Raw genomic sequence first — 23,783 nt, forward strand, 5'->3', positions numbered from 1 at the left:
CACTACATTAGGTACGGCAACTGTGACTTGTACAGGTGATGAGGCAGTATCAGAAGTCATGAAAGTATTGGAAGTCTTGGACCTTGTTCCAGTTTCTACAGAAGTTTTGAAAGTCTTAGGAAAGGGGGTATCCCATAAGCTCTCTCTTGGTTTATAACAAATCACTTCCTGACGCAACAATAGATTTTCTTGTTTTAAATTCTCTATTTCTAACTGCATCAGACGTAACATTAGAGTAATAGAATTGTCTCTTTCTGTCTCCTCAGTAAGGGCATTCGCCATGGCTTGACCATCAATTCGATCACTATCTTGGTGCATATCTCTCAAGGAGAATCCTAATTATTGTGAAGGATTGCGCTTCTGTTGAGTCTTCACTCACCTGAAATCCAGGAGATTCAACCTAAGAGATGAGACGTAATTTCTCTTTGCCCCTAGAAATCTATACCAGCCTAGACCGTTTGTAAATTACAATCTGGCCAGAAGAGATCTCCAAGGGAAGGGGAAAAAAAGGGACAAAATAATAAAAGTAACAAAATGAAAACACTCCACTGCTTGTAGATTAAGTCAATCCAACTCCCTCTCTGCTCGAGATCCTTTTCTCACTACTTCTATAATGATGATCTCACGAAGGAATTCAGACATCTATGTTCAAAAACACATAAATAATAATACAACCTTACTCTATTCTGCTATACTCCTTTCATACCTTTTTATGTATTTTTGTGCAGCGTCAATATACCTTTATTATACCGTTCTTTCTTTTGATTATGCCCTTTCAACCCAAAAAAATTAGGCTTTTTTATTTTCTCCTAGAAGATTGATGTGTGCTTTTCTTTTCTTTTATGCACTCTGCAGAAATAAAATGATATTATTCAATCCTGAATAACATTACATAAAACTTCTCATACATTATTTTAAGTGTTTACTTACTAAAACACTATTTCCAATGAGTCCTAAATAATACTTTCTCAAATACTCCTAAATATTCACAGTCTTTGCCGCAAATGGTTTCTCAATTAAAAAAGTCTTTCGCTCTTCTATTTTTACTTTTTAAAGTCAAAGTCTTTCTGTTCAGTCAGAGGATTATTCACAACTGCTCTGTTCAAGAAATACGATAAAAAAACAATCTGCAGCTGTAAAATACCCAAAATGCTCGTTCTTTAAATGCATGTATATTTTACTTGTTTCATATGCAAAATCGGAAAGTTCTCACTTGAATTATGCTGTTCTTTTTCCTGTTGCAGGACGGAAGGTTTTAAAGAGCACACCCGGGAGCTGGAAGAGGAATGCAGCATCGGAGCGTTGCCAAGGAAACACAGGAAGCATTCAAGAGAGGAACGGAGCCTGCAGGAGAGATTCTTGTGATGCTGGAAGTCCCATGTAAGTTCAGGTAAGGAAGACGACTAACGAGCGCAAGCACGTCTCGCTGGGGACATGTCTCTTTTATAGGCTCACGGAAGGGTGGGGTTCTTCAGATCGGGTGGGGAGAAGACACGTGTTTACAACATGACTCGGCAATAATATTGACAACGTGCTTACTTGCAAACGAGTCTCTGTACACGTGCAAACTGTTCAATAAAGGATTTTCTTTCTGTGCCAAGTTTACTTTTTTAGAACAAGAATCAACATTATTTGTTTTAAATATTAAGGCAACAAAATGTATTTTCTTTTGTTAACCAATTCTTCTTCAAAGAACACAATGACTCATCCTAAACACAAGGACTAAAACAGAGTATGGGGCTGAGCTATGTCCAAGGTACACACCCTAACAATAGTATCTTAAGTATGGTCTCCCATCTTAACCGTAGGGGTCTCTACTTGGCTATCATGGCTCTGCCCCTAGGTTATTTTGATAGGCCCCCGATTCACCCTTTTTTTCATTTGGAAGATTTCAGGGGCGGCCTCTAGATTTGGGTCAGGGGAGTCAGCAGGAGGCAGTTACTGTAATAGTTACATATAACAGGTTTGCTTTACTGAGTTCACTGGGGTGCTGTGATTGACTGAGTGTAGTTCCTCCTGAGCCAAATGTCCTTTCAAGACAGTGTCCTGTTGGGTTTTAGGGTTTGGATCACCCAGATCATAAGGGGTGTAACTTTATTTCATGGAACATTGCAGGGCTGGTGAGTAAGTTTTACGCTCCAAAATGGATGCTTTTCTAAGAAGGTCGGATGTGCTCTCTTTTTCTGGACCAGTTTTATGAGGACCTGCTTACTCATTGACATTAGGAGCTCACCACTTGCTTAGACAGGACGGCGAAACCAACAGACATCTTGGAGGCTTTTGGCAGGACGTCAGGAGTTCTAGTTAATCTATTACGGGACCCGGATAAGCGTTTCTCTCAAATAGGCCTGAGATGGTTTGACTCTGAGTGCTCCTGCGCCTCCAGATGACTGAAGGAATCTCTGAATATCAGACCAAGAGACTGTTAAGGGATATCATAGACAAAATAAGGCTGCTTTGGCAAAGCGTAAGTCTGCTGTGAAAGAGGAGGTTTGGTGAGATTTGATAGAGGTCAGGACCCTGAAGAATAGCTCAAAATTTTGGGGCCTTATCAACAATCCCTTTTTGGCAGTAGACAGTGCCAATGTATTGCACCCTACATTAGTGACGATGATTGGGTAAGTCACTTTGAGGGTATGTTTCCGACTGACCATATTTTGAGGGAAACGCAGGCTATCGTTGAGGGCAAATCTGAGGTCGTATTTACAGCCCAGTAAGTAAGAGCTGGCATAGTAGTGTTGTATAAAAACAAGGCCCCAGGCCCTGATGAGATCCCTCCAGACCTCTATATTTTTGAACTTGGATATTTGGGTACCTTCCCTTACCTCAACAATTACTGCTGTGGTCACAAGTGGCCGCCCGGATACTTGGGCATTATCCACTATCGTCCCTGTTTTCAAAAAGGAAGATCGGGATAGCACTCACTGTTATAGGCCCCTCTCCCTTTTGGATTCTTCGGTAAAGGTGGTGGGACGTATGGTACTAGTCAGGATTTTGAGCTCGGTAAACGATAATAATATAGTGGCTGAGGTCCATTATGGTTTTCGTCCTGGCTGTTCAACAGTGAACCAGAGTTTAAATCTCTATATGGTCTTGAATAAGTACACCGTCGCCTGCACTGGCACCATCTACTTAGCTTTTATAGATCTGTGTTCCGCGTTTGATTGCGTTAACAGATCCAAGCTCTGGCAGATGATGCTTTCCATTGGCATCGCTAAAGATATTGTTCTGTTTTTAAGGGATCTCCACAGAGATACCAAAACTGTAGTTCACTATTCTAAAGATCTCATAGATACCCATGAGTTTTCTATCCAGAGAGGGCTCCATCAAGGGTGTATTCTGGCCCCTTTTCTTTTTAACCTGTATATTAATAATCTGGAGCAGGTCCTCTTGAAATTAAAAACTGGCTGTCCCCAGGTGGGTATGCGAAGTTTGCCTGTCCTATCGTATGGTGATGATGCTGTTGTCCTCATGACGAGGAAGGCAAGGAGTTTACAATCTTTGTTGAACTCCTTTGTTCATTTTATGGAGGAACTGGACTTGTTGGTCAATAACAGTAAACCGTTTGTAATGCAGGTGGGCCATCGTCCAGTTAAAGCCCTATACATTCATGGTAAGGGCTACGTTGGTCCCTAGGACTGACGTTTTTTCCTACCCAGGGGTACTGGTTCATGCGGCCTTGAATTGGTGCCCTCTGACAAGTTGAAAGAAAGGGGACTTTGTTAGGGCTATCGCCGCTGTTTTCAACTTTGCCTCTAGACTAGGTAGTAGACCCATTGGGCCCTTTTTCAGATTTACAAGGCTAAATGTCTCTCGAAGGTTCTCTATGGCCATGAGATCTGGGACTATATTGAGCATGATGTATTGCAAACTGTTGAAAACACCTTCCTGGGACTGATATCCTGCCTTCCGCAGGGTACACCATTCTTTGTAGCTCACAAAGAATTAGGGACGGCCTTTCTTTCAGATGTGTTGTTTTATCGTCCTTTATCGTTGTGGATGAAAATCTGGCTCAAGAAGGGAACTGCCCTAAGCCAGGAAATTCTAAGGGACTCTCTTTCCCTTGACCATTCTAATCATATTTGTTGGCTCAAGTATGTCAGAGAAGGTTTTACCAATATGGGGAGCTCAGATCTATTTGAGAACCCGGAGAAAATCTGTAAGAGTGATATGTATTGGGTGAAAGAGAATTTTCTCAAAAACCGTACGTGCGCCAGAGAAGCGGTGGAGTTGAGTAAGCCCAGTGTTTGTGGGTATTCTATATTGAGAACCATGCCACCAACTGAGCCCTATCTTTTATGGTTTAAAAGCAACCACAGTCATTTTTTTATTGACTAGATTTCGATTGGACCTCTTCCATTATCTGGTGGCCCACTCCCGTGGGACACCCAAAGAACAGAGACTCCCACCTTGTGGCTGCGACGGGATGTCTCCATAGGATATGATGCACTTTTTTATGTTCTGTAGCTTTTATGCGGTACCAAGAAAGTCTTGTATTATTCCTATTCTTAAACAAGCAAGTTCTAGGCAGGAAGTATAGACCCGCTTTCAAGTAATTCTGTTTTATATGTCCATAGCTTTAAGGGCTGCCATTAGGCTCAGGTCCAGCTGCGATTAATTTTCATGTACATATCTTGGACACTGGCGGAGTTCACAGAGTTGCACTACGTGAAACACCGCAAAGTGGAAAAAACACTGCTGCGCTATGCAGAGCTCCGCAAGCGGCGGAGTGCGATAGAAAAATGCTGTACACAGTGATTGCACAGTGCCGGATGCTTGTCTGCACTGTGCAATCATTGAGAACGGCACCATGCACAGCGCAAGCTTTCCTTTTCTGCAGCTCGCGTAGATTTTTACTCGCGCTGCAGCTTTTTCAACGTGAACGGGCAGTTTCGCAATGAGAAATCTGACCCTCCGCATTGAGAGGTTTATTTTCCACGCTCGCCAACTTGATGTTGACGAACGCGAGCAAGGAAAAATCTCACCGGGAGGTGGAGTTTCCTCACTCGCCAACTTGACGTTGGTGAATGCGAGCGAGGAAAAAAACTCCCCTCTGCGAGTTTTTCGGAACTCCCCAAGCTCCGCGTAATGCGGAGAGCAGAAAACTCTGCAAACTCCTCGAGCGGTGCGGAGTTCACCACCCAGGGTTAGCGGTGATATGAGACAAGGTAATTTTCAGCTTAGTCCTTGCTATTTACTTTGTACCTTATGGGGCCACGGGGGATGCTTTTATAGTTTTCTATATAGCCCTTGCTATTAATTCTGTACTTTATGGGGCAGCAATGATGTCTTTTCATTTTTGTACCTCTTTTGTTTTTGACACAGCTCTTGTCTCTTAATTTTGTATTTATGGGACCATATTGGACACACTGTATTGTCCCTTTTTACCACTTACATTTTTTAACTGTGTTTATTTGGCTTTTATGGTTTTGAACATGAGGTTGTGCATTGCTCACAGTGTCCAGAGTAACATAAATGAAGAGTAAGCCAAGCCTCCTGTGGCATAACATAACTGTTCTATAAGGCATTGCATATAATTCACATTATCATTGTCTACCATTCCACTCCCACCAAAAGACCCCAATGTGGCCTTCACGTGTGTCTGTCGAAGACATGTGTACATTACCCATTTCGAAATGTAACATTTGTACAAAACTAAGCTGTTCATGACATTTTTAGGTCAAAAACCGCCAACCGCAGTGTACAGTGCACTACTCACATTTTGCCTTTATGCACAGTAATGCACCAGACAGATGATTTTTTGACTAGAGATTACATGGGAAGGGGGTTTTTCAAATGTAAACATGTTAGCCCTCATTTGTTATGGTGCTGACGCACTTTCCAGTCACTAATACTGTAGTTCCAACCGCTACAATGGCAGATACCTGACCTCGCATATGAAACATTTGGAATGATCATCGCCGGCGGAAGTCAACTGCATGGTGGGCTGTGGCATCCATGGCGGACACAGTCATAGGCTAACCTTGGCGATTGTGATGGTCTCTGTCCAATGTCTGTGTGAGTTTAAGCTTATGACCACATGCGTGGCGTACATGTATGCCGCAGTTTTTAAAAAACTCACTTGCTTCCTGACACTGCTGCTATCAAGTCCTCTTCCACTTTAGCTGTTGTTTGCCACCTCTGGGAGCAATAATGCCAGGCCAAGCAGGTGAGAGGGCCTGTCTCTTCTCTCCAGAGGAGCTGAAGACCCTGGTTGAAGAGGTCCTTCCCCTGTATGACCAGCTCTATTGCTCACCAGAGGAACAGGTAACTATTTCAAATCCATTTTTTAATCTGTTCAACTTCATCCTTTCAATTCCCATTGGCTACAATGTGCCTCTGAGTCCCAGAGTGAAACCATGCTTGATCTGGAGAAGTTGAATGTTCCCTACATAGGAAGATCATGTAATGGATTTTGGGGCTCTGTACTTTGTGGAGTGACCATCAGCATTGTCATGTGTGATAAAACCTATATCCTACTTGTGTTGCATGCACATATCTATGCATGTCTACTTTTCATGATACTTATGATAAGTTTCCAAACCAGATCATGGCATATGTGCAAAGATGTGTATAGGCTTTACAGCATGAGCTGTGTCCGTATACTGTAAGAAGCAGTTGAGGATGATGTTAGCCATGTGTTCTGTCCCACAGATCACTCGGCCCTCATCAGGCTTTACAGCATGAGCTGTGTCCGTATACTGTAAGAAGCAGTTGAGGATGATGTTAGCCACGTGTACAGTCCCACAGATCACTGGGCCCTCATCAGGTTTTACAGCATGAGCTGTGTCCGTATACTGTAAGAAGCAGTTGAGGATAGTTAAAGCCATGTGTTCTGTCCCACAGATCACTCGGCCCTCATCAGGCTTTACAGCATGAGCTGTGTCCGTATACTGTAAGAAGCAGTTGAGGATGATGTTAGCCACGTGTACAGTCCCACAGATCACTGGGCCCTCATCAGGTTTTACAGCATGAGCTGTGTCCGTATACTGTAAGAAGCAGTTGAGGATGATGTTAGCCACGTGTACAGTCCCATAGATCACTCGGCCCTCATCAGGCTTTACAGCATGAGCTGTGTCTGTATAATGTAAGAAGCAGTTGAGGATAGTTAAAGCCATGTGTTCTGTCCCACAGATCACTCGGCCCTCATCAGGCTTTACAGCATGAGCTGTGTCCGTATACTGTAAGAAGCAGTTGAGGATGATGTTAGCCACGTGTACAGTCCCACAGAGCACTAGGCCCTCATCAGGTTTTACAGCATGAGCTGTGTCCGTATACTGTAAGAAGCAGTTGAGGATGATGTTAGCCATGTGTACAGTCCCATAGATCACTCGGCCCTCATCAGGCTTTACAGCATGAGCTGTGTCTGTATACTGTAAGAAGCAGTTGAGGATGATGTTAGCCATGTGTACAGTCCCACAGATCACTCGGCCCTCATAAGGCTTTACAGCATGAGCTGTGTCTGTATAATGTAATAAGCAGTTGAGGATAGTTAAAGCCATGTGTTCTGTCCCACAGATCACGCGGCCCTCATCAGGCTTTACAGCATGAGCTGTGTCCGTATACTGTAAGAAGCAGTTGAGGATGATGTTAGCCACGTGTACAGTCCCACAGATCACTAGGTCCTCATCAGGTTTTACAGCATGAGCTGTGTCCGTATACTGTAAGAAGCAGTTGAGGATGATGTTAGCCATGTGTACAGTCCCATAGATCACTCGGCCCTCATCAGGCTGTACAGCATGAGCTGTGTCTGTATACTGTAAGAAGCAGTTGAGGATGATGTTAGCCATGGGTACAGTCCCACAGATCACTCGGCCCTCATCAGGCTTTACAGCATGAGCTGTGTCCGTATACTGTAAGAAGCAGTTGAGGATGATGTTAGCCATGGGTACAGTCCCACAGATCACTCGGCCCTCATCAGGCTTTACAGCATGAGCTGTGTCCGTATACTGTAAGAAGCAGTTGAGGATAGTTAAAGCCATGTGTTCTGTCCCACAGGTCACTCATCCCTCATCAGGCTTTACAGCATGAGCGGTGTCCGTATACTGTAAGAAGCAGATGAGGATGATGTTAGCCACGTGTACAGTCCCACAGATCACTCGGCCCTCATCAGGCTGTACAGCATGAGCTGTGTCCGTATACTGTAAGAAGCAGTTGAGGATGATGTTAGCCACGTGTACAGTCCCACAGATCACTGGGCCCTCATCAGGTTTTACAGCATGAGCTGTGTCCGTATACTGTAAGAAGCAGTTGAGGATGATGTTAGCCATGTGTACAGTCCCATAGATCACTCGGCCCTCATCAGGCTGTACAGCATGAGCTGTGTCTGTATACTGTAAGACGCAGTTGAGGATGATGTTAGCCATGTGTACAGTCCCACAGATCACTCGGCCCTCATCAGGCTGTACAGCATGAACTGTGTCTGTATACTGTAAGACGCAGTTGAGGATGATGTTAGCCATGTGTACCGTCCCACAGATCACTCGGCCCACATCAGGCTCTACAGCTTGAGCTGTGTCTGTATACTGTAAGAAGCAGTTGAGGATGATGTTAGCCATGTGTACCGTCCCACAGATCACTCGGCCCTCACCAGGCTTTGCAACGGTGTTGTCTGGGAGCTAGCTGGAGCTCACAGACTCCTTCTGAGTGCCACACAACCTTGAGGTCATGTATTTGAAGACCAGAATATTCAATATTACGCATTGAATTTGTGGAAATGTGATGTTCATGTGGGATCAGTAGGCACAGCCTGCAGAGAGCAAGGCCTCACAATAACTTGTAGCCAGTCTGAGCAGAGTTGCTGTGCCAAGACAACTGATGCACAAAGTAATCTCCCTGTAGACCTACAGATCCATGGATGTCACCAAAATGCGTTTTATTAAGCAATGGCACCCTGATTGCTTTTACATGGACTTTATTTGGAATGGTGACTGAGGTAGCCCCCTGATCCGATACTTCTTTTTATTGATCCACATAGTCAAAGTGTGCCTTTTACTGATGTCAGTCCCCTTACTCCCACAGGTCTGTCACTTTTCCATCAGTCATGCTTCCGCTGTACAGGCCTATTGCATGTCTGACACATTGCCAGGGTAGATAGTTGTTTAAATCTGAAGACTTTTGGAAATGTCATTCACCAGTGTTGTGACATTCAATCTAATGAAACAACACATACAATGGTACGTTGAATGTCATCCCTGTTACAGTGCCACATATGGCAGAAGGTGTGTCCTGTGATGGCAGTACATACCACACAAACTCAATCTGACCTAGTATGGTGTCCGATTAAGTAGTCCACATGTCCACACATCCCCAGGAAGGCAGCTCTCAGTGTCACACATGCCAGCCCTTTCATTGTGACCTAAGTCTCAGGATGTTGCCTACACTATGGAACCAGGCTCTATGGACCGTATGCATCAAGTCACTGGGCCTGGCTGTAAAGGTATCTGTACAGTCATGCACAAGTAGTTTACCCTTCAGAAGGTCTCAATGGTGTGTTGTGTGTCATAGTAACTCACTATAGTACATATAGGAGGGTTACATGATGTTAGCAGGCTGGCTCAGTCAGTGTAGGTAATGACCAGGGTTGAGGATAGTCAGCAGTTGACTGCAATAGTGTGTATTTGTGCTTTTGTAGTGCTTAGCAGGTGACATTTACACATGCATTGTGTTGACTATTGATGAGTGCTTGTGCTAGGTGTATACAAAATGTGTATCAAACAACCAGATATTTAAAAACTTGCAGTTACAATCTGTTTCTTCATCTATTGCATCCCTACAGGTCAACGCCCATCAGAAGAATGGAGAGCCATCGCTTGGAAGATGCGGACCCTCGGGGTCTTTAGCTGGCCTAGCGTCCATTACAGGATGAGGTGGGAGGACCTCAGGCACTGAACCAGTAAGATCGTGTAGGTCCAGCTGGGGTAGTCCTCCCAACGTGAATGGGGTGCGTGCCGGACTTTGACTCCCTTAGTGGCCCACATACTGGTGGTGGCCTACCCGCAGCTTGATGGGCAGTTGAGGGTCCAACAGCAGCGACTAGGGGGTGAGTCCTGGCCAGAGTCATATATGTTACATTGACTTTGAGTGTTACCGGCAGGCCTTTCCCCATCAATATTGGGGGTGGCTCATGTGTGACAGACAAGAGGAGAGGAGTTGGCCTAACGGCTAGGGCAGTCGACCTCGAATCTGGGGAAACGGGTTCCAGTCTCGGCAATGATGCTGAACATCCTGTGATTCTGGGCAAATCACTTAATTGCCCAGTGCCTAACAAAAATGAATGTGTCCTCATATAACGCAACTGGTGCTATGTAAAGCGCTCTGGTACCCGATACCGGGTCAAGTTTGAGCTATATAAAACTCCGTAAAAAAATAAATGAAAAAAACAAGATGAGTCATTGTTTGTGTAGGTCTGGTAGTAGGTGCATGCTGATGTGCTGTGCCTATTGTCTTTATAACCAGGAACACAGCTGAGTCCAGTCCACTACCAATTTTCATTTTTTCTCAGACAGCTGGCTGAGTGAAGTGATAAATCATGCCATGTTCCTAGTTGTTCTGGGACACAGGTTTACCACACAGGCCATTTGTCTTCCTTGTGTAAGAAGTGATGTCCCATCCTTACTGTCTATCACGTGATGGTGGCCTTATTACATGTGACATGGCATACAGCGCCCTCTTTATGCAGTGACAGGCCAACACTTTGCATTGGTAAGTTGTGCTTCAACAGTGACATGAGTGTGCAAACATCAGTGGTGCCATCAGCATTAGTGCCTACATGTTGCCCAATGCATATTTGCATGTTGTTAGTTCATCTGCAATAGTGTTTCAAAAATCATTCATTGACTGGGGACATGCATTAGGGAGTGAGATGTAGAACTGTAGCGATCATATGTGAGTGTCTGCACTCACCCTTACAAGGCAATCTCAGTTTTTGGTCCCAAAGAGTGCTGTGATGTGCCATCCCATTGGAACTCTAGTGATCCCACATCTTTAAGTCATAGATATTTGCGGACACTCAACAACCTTCAAAGGTGGTTTGTAGAAATGCGTCAACACCTCTACCAAGAGGGATTGGGGATTCTCATATGACTAGATGAAGTCACTGAGGACCTCAATGTTTCAAGTGAACTTTCCGAGGGACATATGATACATAGCTAAACAACGTCAGTACATTTTTCATTACACTATTCAGTTAGAGGACATATGGTAACGTTTGGAGTAAAAAACTCATCAGTGTCCAATTTGCATGCAACATGATTTGTGGCACAGCACACGTTGATGGTACATTGATCTTTAACTTGACCTTCATGGCATCCTGATGTGTTATGAGGCAAAGGAAGATATGTTTAAAGCTGGGCCTTGTGTGAACAGTGTGCAAATGTAAAACTTGTATCCATCCTATTTGGTAACATCATTTTACAATGTTTAGGAAGGTAGGATCCTTCTGCATGGTTACCCCCACTTTTTGCATGGTGTTGTTAGGGTTTCTGACTGGGATCCTGCTAATCAGGACCTAAGCCTCTGTGCTTTCTCCCCTAAATTGGTTATGGCAAGTACTTAGGTACCTCCCAGATTAGACACAGGTGTACCCTTATAGGTCCCTAGAATGTGGTACTGAGATACCCAGGTGTCCCCAATGGGCTGAATCATGCCTTATGCCACCCATGGGGGGTTCAATCAAACTGTAACTACAGGCCTGCCATTGCAGCCTGTGTAAGCTGGTGCTAGCACCACTATATAGGTTTCCCTATATCTAAGGTCACTGCACTTAAAACCTATAAGTCCCCTCTAAAGCAGGCCTCTCAATCATGAAGGCAGGGTGCTCGGTTCTAAGTGTGAGGGTGCCCCTGCATGAGCAGAACACCCCTACAACCTATTGAGTCCATTCTCCCGTGGTGTAAGTGCATCAGTGTTAGACCTGGCACCATTGGCGTGGGTCTACCTTCCATTTTTCGCTTTTGTCTCCTCTGTGTTTGCAGGTGTTAGATGCTTTGGGCGCTGTGCCACTGCCATTCAGTGCCACAGCGAGAATGCTCCCTATTGTAAATTAACTGTATGAACTGTTATAATCGTAATTGACCCAAGGAACATGATAGGAAAGTCGAATTTAGCATGCCAGAGCTCCAAATATTAAAGTGCATCTTTTAGTGAAGATTATATTTATATTCTGTGTTTAAAACTACCACTTTTAGGAAGTAGGTATTTTCTTGCCTAAGCCTTACAGTGTGCTCTGCTGGTATGTGTATTGGCTGTCTGGTTTTGGAGGGTCAGGGCAGGCTGAGGCAGACCTGGATTGAATAGAGAGATCTGCAGTTGGAGTACGGGGTGGGGTGACCTTTTGATCTGAGCAGGGCTGTACCTGGCAAGGTGAATGATGGCTCCACCTCCCACTGTGTGTCTGATGGCAGACCCCCTCTCCCTGAAAGGCAGGATGCAGCCAAGTAAATAAAGTGCTCCAGGACGACACCAAACCGGTTCTGGCTGGGTTCAGTGATTTGTGACTTTTTGAGAACAAAGACTTTTGGGGTATAAAGATCTGTGCTGAAACCCCTACACGGAGTGTTACTTCTGGATGTCAAGATGAACCTCTGTCCGTGTAACTAGAGGGAAAGGACTTTGAAACTTTCATCCATCTTGCTGAAACAACTACCCAAGGGCCTGATTTGAGTTTGCCTCCTGCTGAAGTCTCAGGGACATTAGACTTCACCCATCAGCCAGCCGGATTCCTATTCGAGGGGAATTCTACTTGCAGGTGAGGCCTCTGTTGAGAATTCCAGAGCCTCTGGTTCTACTGCGGGGAATGCGGGCTGAAAGTCATTGCATCGCTATTGTAGGCCACCGCAGCTGTGGAATTGTTGCCAACTAGAACCCGCATTTGCCTGTGTTCCCAAAGTCATCGCATCGCTATTGTGGGCCGCTGCAGCTGAGGAGCTGTTTCTGCTGAGAGCCCGCATTTGCCTGTGTTACCAAAGTCCTCGTGATCGCTATTGTGGGCTGCCGCAGCTGAGGAGCTGTTGCCGCTGAGAGCCAGCATTTGCCCGTGTTAACAAAGTCATCACATCGCTATTGTGGGTCGCCACAGCTGAGGAGCTGTTGCCCCTAAGAGCCCGCATTTGCCTGTGTTTCCAAAGTCATTGCATCGCAATTGTGGGCCACCGCAGGTGAGGAGCTGTTGCCGCTGAGAGCCCGCATTTGCCTGTGTTACCAAAGTCATCGCTGTCGCTATCGTGGGCCTCTGCAGCTGAGGAGCTGTGCCGCTGAGTGCCTGCATTTGCTGTGCTACGAGAATCTTCGCTATCGCTATTGTGGGCCGCTGCAGCTGAGGAGCTGTGGTGCTGAGTGCCCGCATTTGCTGTGCTACGAGAATCATCACTATCACTATTGTGGGCAGCTGTGCCGCTGAGTGCCCGCATTTGCCGTCCTACAAGAATCATCGTTATTGCTTTTGTGGGCCACTGCAGCTGCAGAGCTTTGCCGCTGAGTGCCCGCACTAGTCACCACTTAGAGGATCTTGTTATCACCTGTGTGTGCCGCTGGGTGCCCCTCTTGAGGCCCCGTCCCAGGATTACCATGAGGTGCACTCCGTGGACCGCTACAGCCGGGAGCTGTGGCCACTGCAAGTTCATCTGTCATCACCGCGGCTTCCTTGTGAGGCTGCATGCTGTGCCCCTTTAAATCTCCGGTACATTGTGCATCACCGGGTCGCGTGGACCCCGGCCTCAAACTAAGTTCGTTCCACGCGCTTTTTGAGTGACTCTATTGCAGGGGTCGCCAACCGGTCGATAGCGAGCTACCACTAGCTCGCAGGTGCCCTGTCAGTAGCTCACGGCCTGACTTCCACTTAAGTATTCTATCATTGTCGTTTTGTTTATTTTTTAGGCCTTTTGCAGTTGCTTGTCTCCAGCGGTAGGAAGCAGCTGCTATTTGAGCCTATCGGGGGCGGGGTGAAGTGGTTGACGTCGGCCAGCGTATGGGCAGTATTTGCTGCCCTCGGAGAACCATTATGTGCGCCTTTTGCTGCATGTCTCCGTTCTATGATCCTGTGCATTTTTGTGGCCGGACGGCAGCCTTGAAGGCATAATTGGATCTCCATGATGAAATACAGGAGATGCAGTGTCAGCCACCTTAAGCAGAACCAGACAGACCGTATGTGGGCAAGAGGAGCTTTATTTTTTTTAAATAGATGCCTGTGCTTGCCGTTATTCGAGGCATCTAAATAAAACATGAGCAGTAGTTCGAACAAGTCAATTTGAACCGAATACCTTCCGAATGGCGCTGGCTGTTGAAATTATGGAGCTCTTGTTGAGCTAGTTTAGAAAGTGTCTTATAGTACGTGTGAAGGGCCTTATTAATTCCCTCCCTCGTGTGGTTACTATGGCGCCCTCTGTGTCTCTACTGGCCATTATACAAGTGGGTGACTGTTCTCTTTTTAGCAGCAAGGCTAAAAGGCATCGCATTATATCCCCCTCTCGGTGCAGTGCCTGATGAAAATAGCGTAAAAAGTTCTCTTTGTATAGTTTTTCCTACAATTTCTGCCTGGAGAGCCTCATGTCTAATTTCAGCTTGAGCAGCTTTACCAGAGGCGTTCTGCTGGCGGGTCAGCTCTATGTCTCTGTCTCCGAGTTCTGTGTTCCATTTCCTGGTCATTGAGGCTACTCGTGAGTGCGCAGTACCTCTCAACTACTTTTAATGCAATTCATTCTATGTCTTGGTTACTAGCAGTATCAGCATTCAGGCTGTAGTAATCTGTGCTGGCCTCGTTGAGGGCTTGGTAAAGCTCTGGGTCACATATCGCTGATACAGGGAGCCGCCAAGTGAAGATCATCACCTTATATTTAGCAATGACATAGTCCAGTGACAGACCTTTGATTTTAACATCGGCTGCCACTGCCCTTTACATCTGCCTTCAGTAACAAAGTGCGGTGGCAGCCGACCTTAAAATCGAAGGTACTTGCAGGCACTGAGCTGCTACCACGGTGGAGGCCAATGTTAAAATCAAAAGTGCTTCCCTGCCGTGAACTGCTTTCACTGACTACAGCACGCTTTAAATTTGCCTTCGTGTTGTAGTCAATAATAGGAGCTCAGTGCATGTAAGGCCCTTTGATTTTAACATCGGCTGCCACTATGCTTTATTATATCTTCTTTCAATTTTAAAGCTCAGTGTCAGCCGATTTTGAAATCAAAGCGCTTTACATGCACCGATCCGATTCACCCAAAACAGGCTCTTCACCTCTCTGTCCTGTCCAGTCCTGTCACTCCCAGCCTCTCGTCTCCCACACTCTTCCTTTGTGCCAAGGCAGCCCTGCTTGTGTGACACGGAGCTGTGTTTTGGTGCACCACAGCTATGCAAAACAATTTGATTTGTTGTGTACTTCGATACTAGTATGCGTTTAATACAGGCAGCTTCTGTTTACAATTTTAGTGGCTGAGTCTGAGATGATGCAATTTTTTTTTCCATGGGATTTTTCTGAGCAAGGCACATTAGTCCTTACCTGATTTTACCCATGCATTTTGATCCCATTGATGTTCTGTCTTTATATGGCTTGGTATTTGAGGTGTTACTTAAAGGAAAGTTCAATGAAGGACTCGATTGCCCTGGTTTAGAAACTCATGGCCTTTGTAGGAGGAAAGCAGGCTGGTGAGTGCAATAGATATCTGGAGTGTGTGCACACACGAGGTTTGATCAGATTTAACACTTGTTTTAAGGAACAAATTCATGCTCACTTCTTTAGAGCGTTTTCAAAATTTCATGATGTGTAAGTTTGAATAAATTTGATCTGTATATTAGAGTAGTTAATCATGGAACTTTCTGTTTATTGAGGTGTGTGCTCAGGGACATTGCCATATGTGTAATGCTATTATATTATTACTGGAAGTAGAAGGCGACTGTGCAGCGAGTGCAAAGCTTAGCAGACAGTCTGTTGTTCAACATTGCAGAACTATGCATTTTCTGAAAATTGACTTTGCAGCGTTAAAGCATGTGTCATAGAACTGAGTGAAGTGCTTTATAATGAAAGTAAGGATGCCACCTTTCCAAATATCTTCCATTTGTTGTTCCAATAGTCTGAAAAGGCCCGGACATGAAAGAAAATCATATGTATCATTACTTAATTACTAACATAACTTTTCTCCCTTTGTTTTACTTTTTTTGATAATGAAGAAAGGGGAAGCCTTCTGTTGCAGCATTTTTATAGCGCTTACTAATGTGTGGCACTGAAGCACTTAACTACATGGTTAGCAAGCTATGGCAAGTGTAGGGTGGGTGGTTCAAAGTGTTTTCTTTGGCTTGCGATCCTATGTGGGAAGTATTTCCTTGTCTTGCCTGATTAACACCAAGATGCAGTTATCGTTATCATGTTATGGAACACAGTGCGTAGCAGTGTGATGAATGAGGTGTGAGACAGATATACAGTTTATTATGTTATGATTTTCAGTCTGCTGACAGCTTTGAACAGCTGCATAGGTCTATGTATCTTGTTCAAACCACAGTATGGACACAAATAAATTAGGTTTAAAGACAACGAATGAGGGTGTGGGTGGTGTCTCCGAAAAATGTGTGAGTTGCTTGGCCTTTATTAGCTCATGACGATTTTCACTGATCAGAAGTAGCTCTCACTACAGTAAAGGTTGGAGGCCCCTGCTCTATTGCTTTTGAAGTGAATCTGTAATTATGTGCATTGTGGTTTCTTGATCGCTTTTGGGCCTTGTGTTAAGCATATATAAAGATACTTATTTTTCTATAACTACTTGTGTGGTGTCCCTTTGTAGTGTCTTCACTGCGTTATTGTATATGGTCATAAGTACTTCACACACTGCCCCTGAGATAGACCTCTCTGCTCGTGCTACGTTACCACAGGGTTAAGCAGGTGTTATCAAAGGGTGTAGCCCCCTTACTCTGACTTAGGAAGAAGGATCCCTAGTTGGACCTCGGCGCCAGCAGCTTCCAACTAGAGATCCCCATTTCTAACAATCAGCCATTAGGATACATAGAGTGGCCGCACTTCATTACGCGATGGCTCTCTCTAAACTGGCTGCAACGAACCCTGTCATGTTTGGTATCAAACATGTTGGAATCATCCTGCACACCGTAAACTGTGTGGAAGGTATGATTCCATGCACTGTAAAGCTCCTCTGGGAGGCACTCAGTGCTCCCGGTAGCAGGCTTCTAGACCCAGACAGCACAACATGGCTGCTGCCGACCAGAGACCCGATTCTGCTCTGCTGCTACTGAGCCAAGCTCAAGCAGATGAAGTCAGAACAATAGGTATCCTGTCACAGGGAGGTGTGACCACTTCCCAGACAGGGTTTAGTGTGGCCGGGTGGGGGAGCTTGGCAGTGCCACTCAGTTTGCTTGAGGGGCACATTTGGTGCCCTCCTTGCATAGTTCAGTTCAAACCAGCTCAGAGAGCCATTGGCTCCTGCTCTGGCATGAAACTTGACATGGGAGTATCCTCCCCACTGTCCAACCCCTCCCCTGGGAGGGAACCCTGAAGCGTCTCAACCTTGTCCTTAGGGAACTTAAGGGCTAGCCTGTAGGTGGGTCCCTAGATTTGTTGTGGGACAAGATTCATTTCATGACACCACTTCTCCCGCTGTTGTTAAGGATTGTTGGATTCCCTCCTCAAAGATCTTCGGGCTCCAACTAACCCCAACTTAAACAAATGTCCTGTGATCAAGATCTTCATCCTTACCACATCACTTGTACCGTGAGCCTGCATCTTTGGTGAGCTGCTCGAGGTCCTCTTGCAAATCTAGTGCCTCCAGCCTGTGGGTCCTCTTGAGGATCTTCTTTGATTTTGGTGGGCTCCCCTGATTGCTCGGGCCCTGCCCTGAATACCCTGCTTGTGGTGAGTCACCTGGACCTTGCTAATCCCGACAGTGCACCTTCTTCATTTTCTATATTGTTTGCAGTTGCCAAGGCTTGTTGGTGCTCCCTGCAGACACGACCCCTCAACTCTCGACATCCGTCGTGGGACAGATCTTGGCCAGCTCCTGGTCTTCCATAGCATCTCCTGGTCCTCACTGCTGCAGCTTCAAGTCTTCTGTGCCTCCTGGTCACTCCTGAGTGCAATACCACCGGACACTTTTTCCTTTTCCGCAACGGCATCTTCCTGAAGTCCTCCATTGAGTTTGACTGTGGTTTCCGATGCAACTTCGTACCTATGCATCCGGCTTCCCTGGTGTAGGTATCCTGGTTCCTAGGGTATCCACAAGTGCGATGGATCGCCAACCTTCTGTATTCCACTGGTTTCTTCAGTGTCCACTGGGAAGGGTCCTTCTTTAAAATTGCAACCGCGACTTACCAGTTGACTTGTATTGAGTACGTGGTTGTGTTCCCACACTGCACACGACCTCAGTGGGGTTCCTAGATACACACATTCGGTGGTTCCTTGAGTCCGCAGCACTTCTACGTCTTAAGGGTATAGTCTTGACTTGGGCCGTGGTTCGCATACCACTATTTTAGTATATGGTTTGGTCTCCCCCTGGCGACCACTGTGTATTCGTGCTACATACCTGTTTTTATTGTAAAGTATTGTGTGCATTGTGCATATCTCTGGCTAGGAGATCTCTGTATGTCTTAGTGTCTTATAATGAATTTTTTTTTTTTAAATACACTGTGTGGTTCTTTTTCATTTAATCTATACCAATAAGATTTTGTTCTGGTGAAACAAGCTGCTTCCCACTCCTTCTGGACTAAGCCTGAAGGCTGCTCTCCACAGCTACCACTTAGAGAGTTTTCCAAGGTTGTCTAAGACCTCCTAAATCACTATAAGGGTTGTCTGGACTGGTGCAGGGTGCCCACTTACATAAGTGTGAACCATATACCAAGCCAGCGTCTCACACTATGGAATGCTACAAGTGCCAAAGTATGCAAAGTGAACAACTATTGTAGGATGGAAATAAGGATAGAGTGTAGACAAGTCCATCAATGTATTTGGAGCTGTCTGGAGATTTGACATGAGTGGAACCAACTTTTAGCATGTTGTGTAGCATGCATGCATGTGCTCATGCTACATTTGAAGCCTATAAAGTGAACCATGAAGCTGGTGTGATATGTGTACTTAATAAATGTTTTCTGTTGATTTGTGATGGTCAGGTATGGGAAGCAGTTTCAATTAACCCATTTCACATGTCATTTCAGATTCGTCCAGGGCAGGCAAAGAAGAAGGGGCCAGCGTTGTTGGGGACACAGCTGGTCAGGGTGGTTCCGGATGTGACACCTCAGACATGGTGGGACTTAGTGACCAGGAGGGTGTGAGGAGTGCCAAAGAGGACAGCAGCTCATCATCATCATTCGAGTCATCCTCGGGTGGACACTCCGAGTGGTAGCAGACCCCACAGGATTAGTAACAACTTCATCCTTGTCTGCCACCCACAGTTTAATTGCCACCTTCCCTGTTGTCCCCCTACCAGTTGTTCAGGCCCGCTCCCCTAAGAGGGCAGCCATCTCCTTTGCCCCAGGCACCTCAGCCCCTGCTCCTGTTACCTCTGCTGCCCTGAGTGAGGAGGCTATTGACCTCCTGAGGACCATCTCTGTGGGTCAGACTGCACTCCTAAGTGCCACCCAGGGACAAGGCAACCACCGGCACAGATGGTGGCCTACCTCAAAGGCATTCACTGGGCGATGTTTACAGAGGACGTTTCCGGTTCTGGCAGCCATCCACCCATTCCAACCTTCTACCCCACCTCCAGCCCCTTTCCCATTTCAATTCCCATGCCTGTGCCAAGCACACACACATACACACACACACACACACTTCTTCAGACCCAAGCACTACACACAAACATAAAACACAACAAAAGTACAAGAATGAAACTGGTTAAATGCATTTAGGTGCCTGCTGCTGCAGGGGAGTAACTCCTTTACACCAAGGGTGATTCTTCTGTCGTCCAGTGAAGTGTAGACCGTCAAAGTACTTGGTTTCTGCTTGCAGAGTTTAGTCCAGGTAAAATCCAAAGTCCTGTAGTCAGGTTTCCCACTTTATACCCAGGGAAGGGATAGGACTAAGTCTGGGGACCCTCCTAGGGGAAGGACAGGATGGAGGGGCGGCTACACACATGTCCTTTGTCCACTTTAGCGCCAGAGAAGGAGAAAATGGCTCCTGCAACTGGTTTGAGCTGGACTATGAACGGGTCACCAAATGTGCCCCCAGTGCAGACTTTCTGGCACTCACAGAGTGCAAGCACCCAGCCCCAATACACTAAAGCCTTTCTGGGAGGTGGTCACACCTCCCTGTGACAGGAAACCTATTGTCAGGCCTTCCCCTGCTCGAGCTCAGCTCTGCAGCAGGAGGACAGACTCGTGTCTGTGGCTGGCAGCATCCATTTTGTGATACTCAGGTCGAGAAAGCTGGTACCGGGTGTACTGGTGTTTCACATATGCCCCGCTAGCAGGGTGGAATCATACCTCCCCCGCCAGTTACTGGCAGGGAGGGAGGATTCCAAGGTGTTTGACACCAAACACATGTTTCTAAGCAGCCGTTTTAAAGTTTGCATTTGCCGCAAGGATTATAATGCACTTAAAGATATATGGTTGGCTGTATCACAGACAACCCCGGAGAATAGCTGCCGAAGGCTGCAGAGGGGCTCTGCTCATGCAGGGGCACCCTCTCACAAAAAACACAGCACCCTGCCTTCAGGATTGATAAGGCCTGCCATAGGGGTGACTGATAGGTTTATATGTCCAGTGATTTAGAATAGATATAGGTAACCTATATCTAAGTAAGGGGTGTATGCACCACCTTACACAGGCTGCAGTAGCAGACCTGTGGTTCCGTTTTGAATGGTCTCTCAGGGGTGGCACAATACATGCTTCAGCTCCTGGGAGGCCTCGGGTACCTATGCCCTGGGTACATGGTGTACCATATACTAGGGACTGATAAAGTTAACCCAGTATCCAATCTAGAGTGTACCTAAAGTACATGCAATCAATTTAGAGGAGAAAGCAGATAGACTAGGTTCTTGAATAGCAGTATCCCAGTCAGTCTAAGTCAAAAACAGTGTTACATCAGCAAAACATGGGGGTAACCATAAGAGGCAGATCCTACTCTCCTACACAAACCCCCCCCCCCAAATGTAGGGACATTAAACTAACCTTCACCAGTTGAGTCTTCATGTTCTAAGTGGAAATATCTTGAGAGTCTATCTGCATTGGTATGGTTACTCCCAGGTCTATGTTCCACTTTATAGTCCATCCCTTGTAGGGAAATGGACCACCTCAAATGTTTGGGGTTTTCACCCTTCATCTGTGTTAGCCATAAGAGGGGCTTGTGGTCTGTCTGAACAATGAAGTGAGTGCCAAACAAGTATGGCATCAGCTTCTTCAAGGCCCAAACAACAGCAAAGGCTTCCCTCTCAATAGCTGACCAACGTTTCTCTCTGGGGGTCAGCCTTCTAATAAAAGCTACTGGCTGATCCTGACCCTCTTCGTTCAGTTGTGATAACACAGCCCCTACCTCCAACTCAGATGCATCAGTTTGAACAATGAATTGTTTGGCATATTCACAACTTTGCAGAATCGGAGCAGTGCACATGGCCTGCTTCAGGTCATCAAATGCCTTTTGACAGCTAACTGTCCACTGAACTTTCTTATGCATTCTTTTGGAAGTTAAATCATTCAAATGGGTCACTATAGATCCATATCCTTTGACAAACCTCCTGTAATACCCAGTCAGGCCCAAGAAAGCTCTGACCTGAGTTTGGGTAGTTGGAGCAACCCAGTCCATGATGGTCTGAATTTTGCTCTGCAATGGTTGAACCTGACCTCCACCCACAAGGTGGTCTAGGTATACAACCTTACTCTGCCCTATCTGGCACTTGGTGGCCTTGATAGTGAGGCCTGCCTTTTCCAGAGCCTCTGAAACATTTCTCAGGTGGGCCAGGTGATCCTCCCAGGTGGAGCTAAAGACAGCAATATCATCTAAATAAGCTGCACTATAGGTTTCAAGGGCTGTAAGGAAATTGTTCAACAACCTTTGAAAAGTGGCAGGTGCATTCTTCAAGCCAAAGGGCATCACCACAAATTGGTAGTGCCACTAGGGGTTGAGAATGCTGTTTTTGGTTTGGCATCCTCAGCTAATCTGATTCGCCAGTAACCCGCTGTCAGGTCAAATGTACTCAGAAACTTGGCAGGGGCCAAAGTATCTATAAGTTCATCTGCCCTGGGTATTGGATGAGCATCAGACCTAATGACTGCATTGAGACCCCTGTAGTCAACACGGAACCTCATCTCTCTCTTACCACCCGGGGTGTGAGGTTTTGGTACCAAGACTACTGGACTAGCCCAAGGGCTACCTGAGGGCTCAATTACTCCCAGCTCCAACATTTTCTGGACTTCAATCCTGATACAGTTCCTGACTTGGCCAGGTTGCCTATAAATCTTATTTTTAACAGGCAGACTGTCACCTGTGTCCACTTCATGAGTGCACCAGGTAGTCTGACTTGGAGTCAGTGAAAACATATGTCTGAACTGATTCAGGACTTGCCTACAATCAGTTTGCTGCTGGTCAGTGAGGCTGCCTGCTAAGGCTACACCATCAACTGAACCATCATCAGGGTTCTGTGAGAGCAGGTCAGGGAGTGGATCACTCTCTTCCTCCTGTCACTCATCAGTAGCCATGAGCAAGCCAATGTCTGCCCTGTCCACATATGGCTGGAGCCTGTTCACATAGAGCACCCTTTGGGGGCTCCTGGGAGTTCCAAGGTCCACCAGGTAGATAACCTCTCCCTTTGGCTCAATGATTGTATGAGGGCCACTCCACCTGTCTTGGAGGGATGCTGGGGCCACAGGCTCCAACACCCATACTTTCTGTCCTGGCTGATAAACAGTCACAACAGCCTTTTGGTCATGCCAGGCCTTTTACAATTCCTGGCCAGACTCAAGGTTTTTGGATGCCTTCTTCATGTACTCAGCCATCCTAGAGCATAGACCAAGTACATAGTCCACAATTTCCTGTTTAGGGGGTTTGAGGGGTAACTCCCATCCCTCCTTCACTAGACATAAAGGACCCGTAACTGGATGTCCAAACAGAAGTTCAAAAGGGCTGTAACCAACCCCCTTCTGAGGAACCTCTCTGTAGGCAAAGAGAAGGAAGGGCAAAAGGATGTCCCATCTACGCCTGAGCTTTTCAGGGAGATCTTTAATCATGCCCTTGAGGGTTTAGTTGAATCTCTCAACTAACCAATTGCATTATGGGTGATAAGGGGTGGTAAATTTGTAATTTACTCCACACTCCTTCCACATATATCAGTCAAGTAACCAGACATAAAGTTTGCATCTCTGTCTGATACTACCTCCTTAGGAAAACCCACTCTGGAAAATATTCCCAGGTGGGCTCTAGCCACAACAGGAGCTGTGGTAGTCCTAAGTGGAATTGCTTCTGGATACCTAGTGGCATGGTCCACCACCACTAGTATGAATCTGTGCCCAGATGCAGTTTGAGGATCCATGGGACCAACCATGTCAATCCCAACCCTCTCAAAGGGAACACCCACCACAGGTAGTGGTATCAGGGGGCCTTTGTAGTACCACCTGCCTTACCACTGGCTTAACAAGTGATACAGGAGCAACAAAACTCCTTTGTGTCCTCTGAGATGTGAGGCCAATGAAAGTGAGGAACAAGTCTGTCCTGGTCTTGTTTTGGCCTAAGTGTCCTGCTAATGGGATATCATGTGCCAGTGTCAATAGGAAGCCCCTAAACTTTTGGGGTCTCTACCTTCTGCGTAGAAAAGTCCACTCGCAGTAGCCTCAGCAGCAGTTTGCTGTCTGAGGGGTTCAAGAGAGGGGC

At 46.1% G+C, this 23,783-nt stretch overlaps 1 long non-coding RNA gene across 1 annotated transcript; it reads left to right on the forward strand.

Annotated features, from left to right (window-relative positions):
- The first annotated feature begins 1,287 nt into the window (after positions 1-1,287).
- On the forward strand, positions 1,288-19,508 carry LOC146830103 (uncharacterized). Its single transcript, XR_014961367.1, has 3 exons — positions 1,288-1,390; positions 9,779-10,042; positions 19,139-19,508. It is a non-coding gene; the product is annotated as an uncharacterized LOC146830103 (long non-coding RNA).
- The last annotated feature ends 4,275 nt before the right edge of the window (positions 19,509-23,783 follow it).

Source organism: Triturus cristatus, chromosome 5_1 (genome assembly GCF_964204655.1).
Source record: "Triturus cristatus chromosome 5_1, aTriCri1.1, whole genome shotgun sequence".
NCBI lineage: Eukaryota > Metazoa > Chordata > Amphibia > Caudata > Salamandridae > Triturus > Triturus cristatus.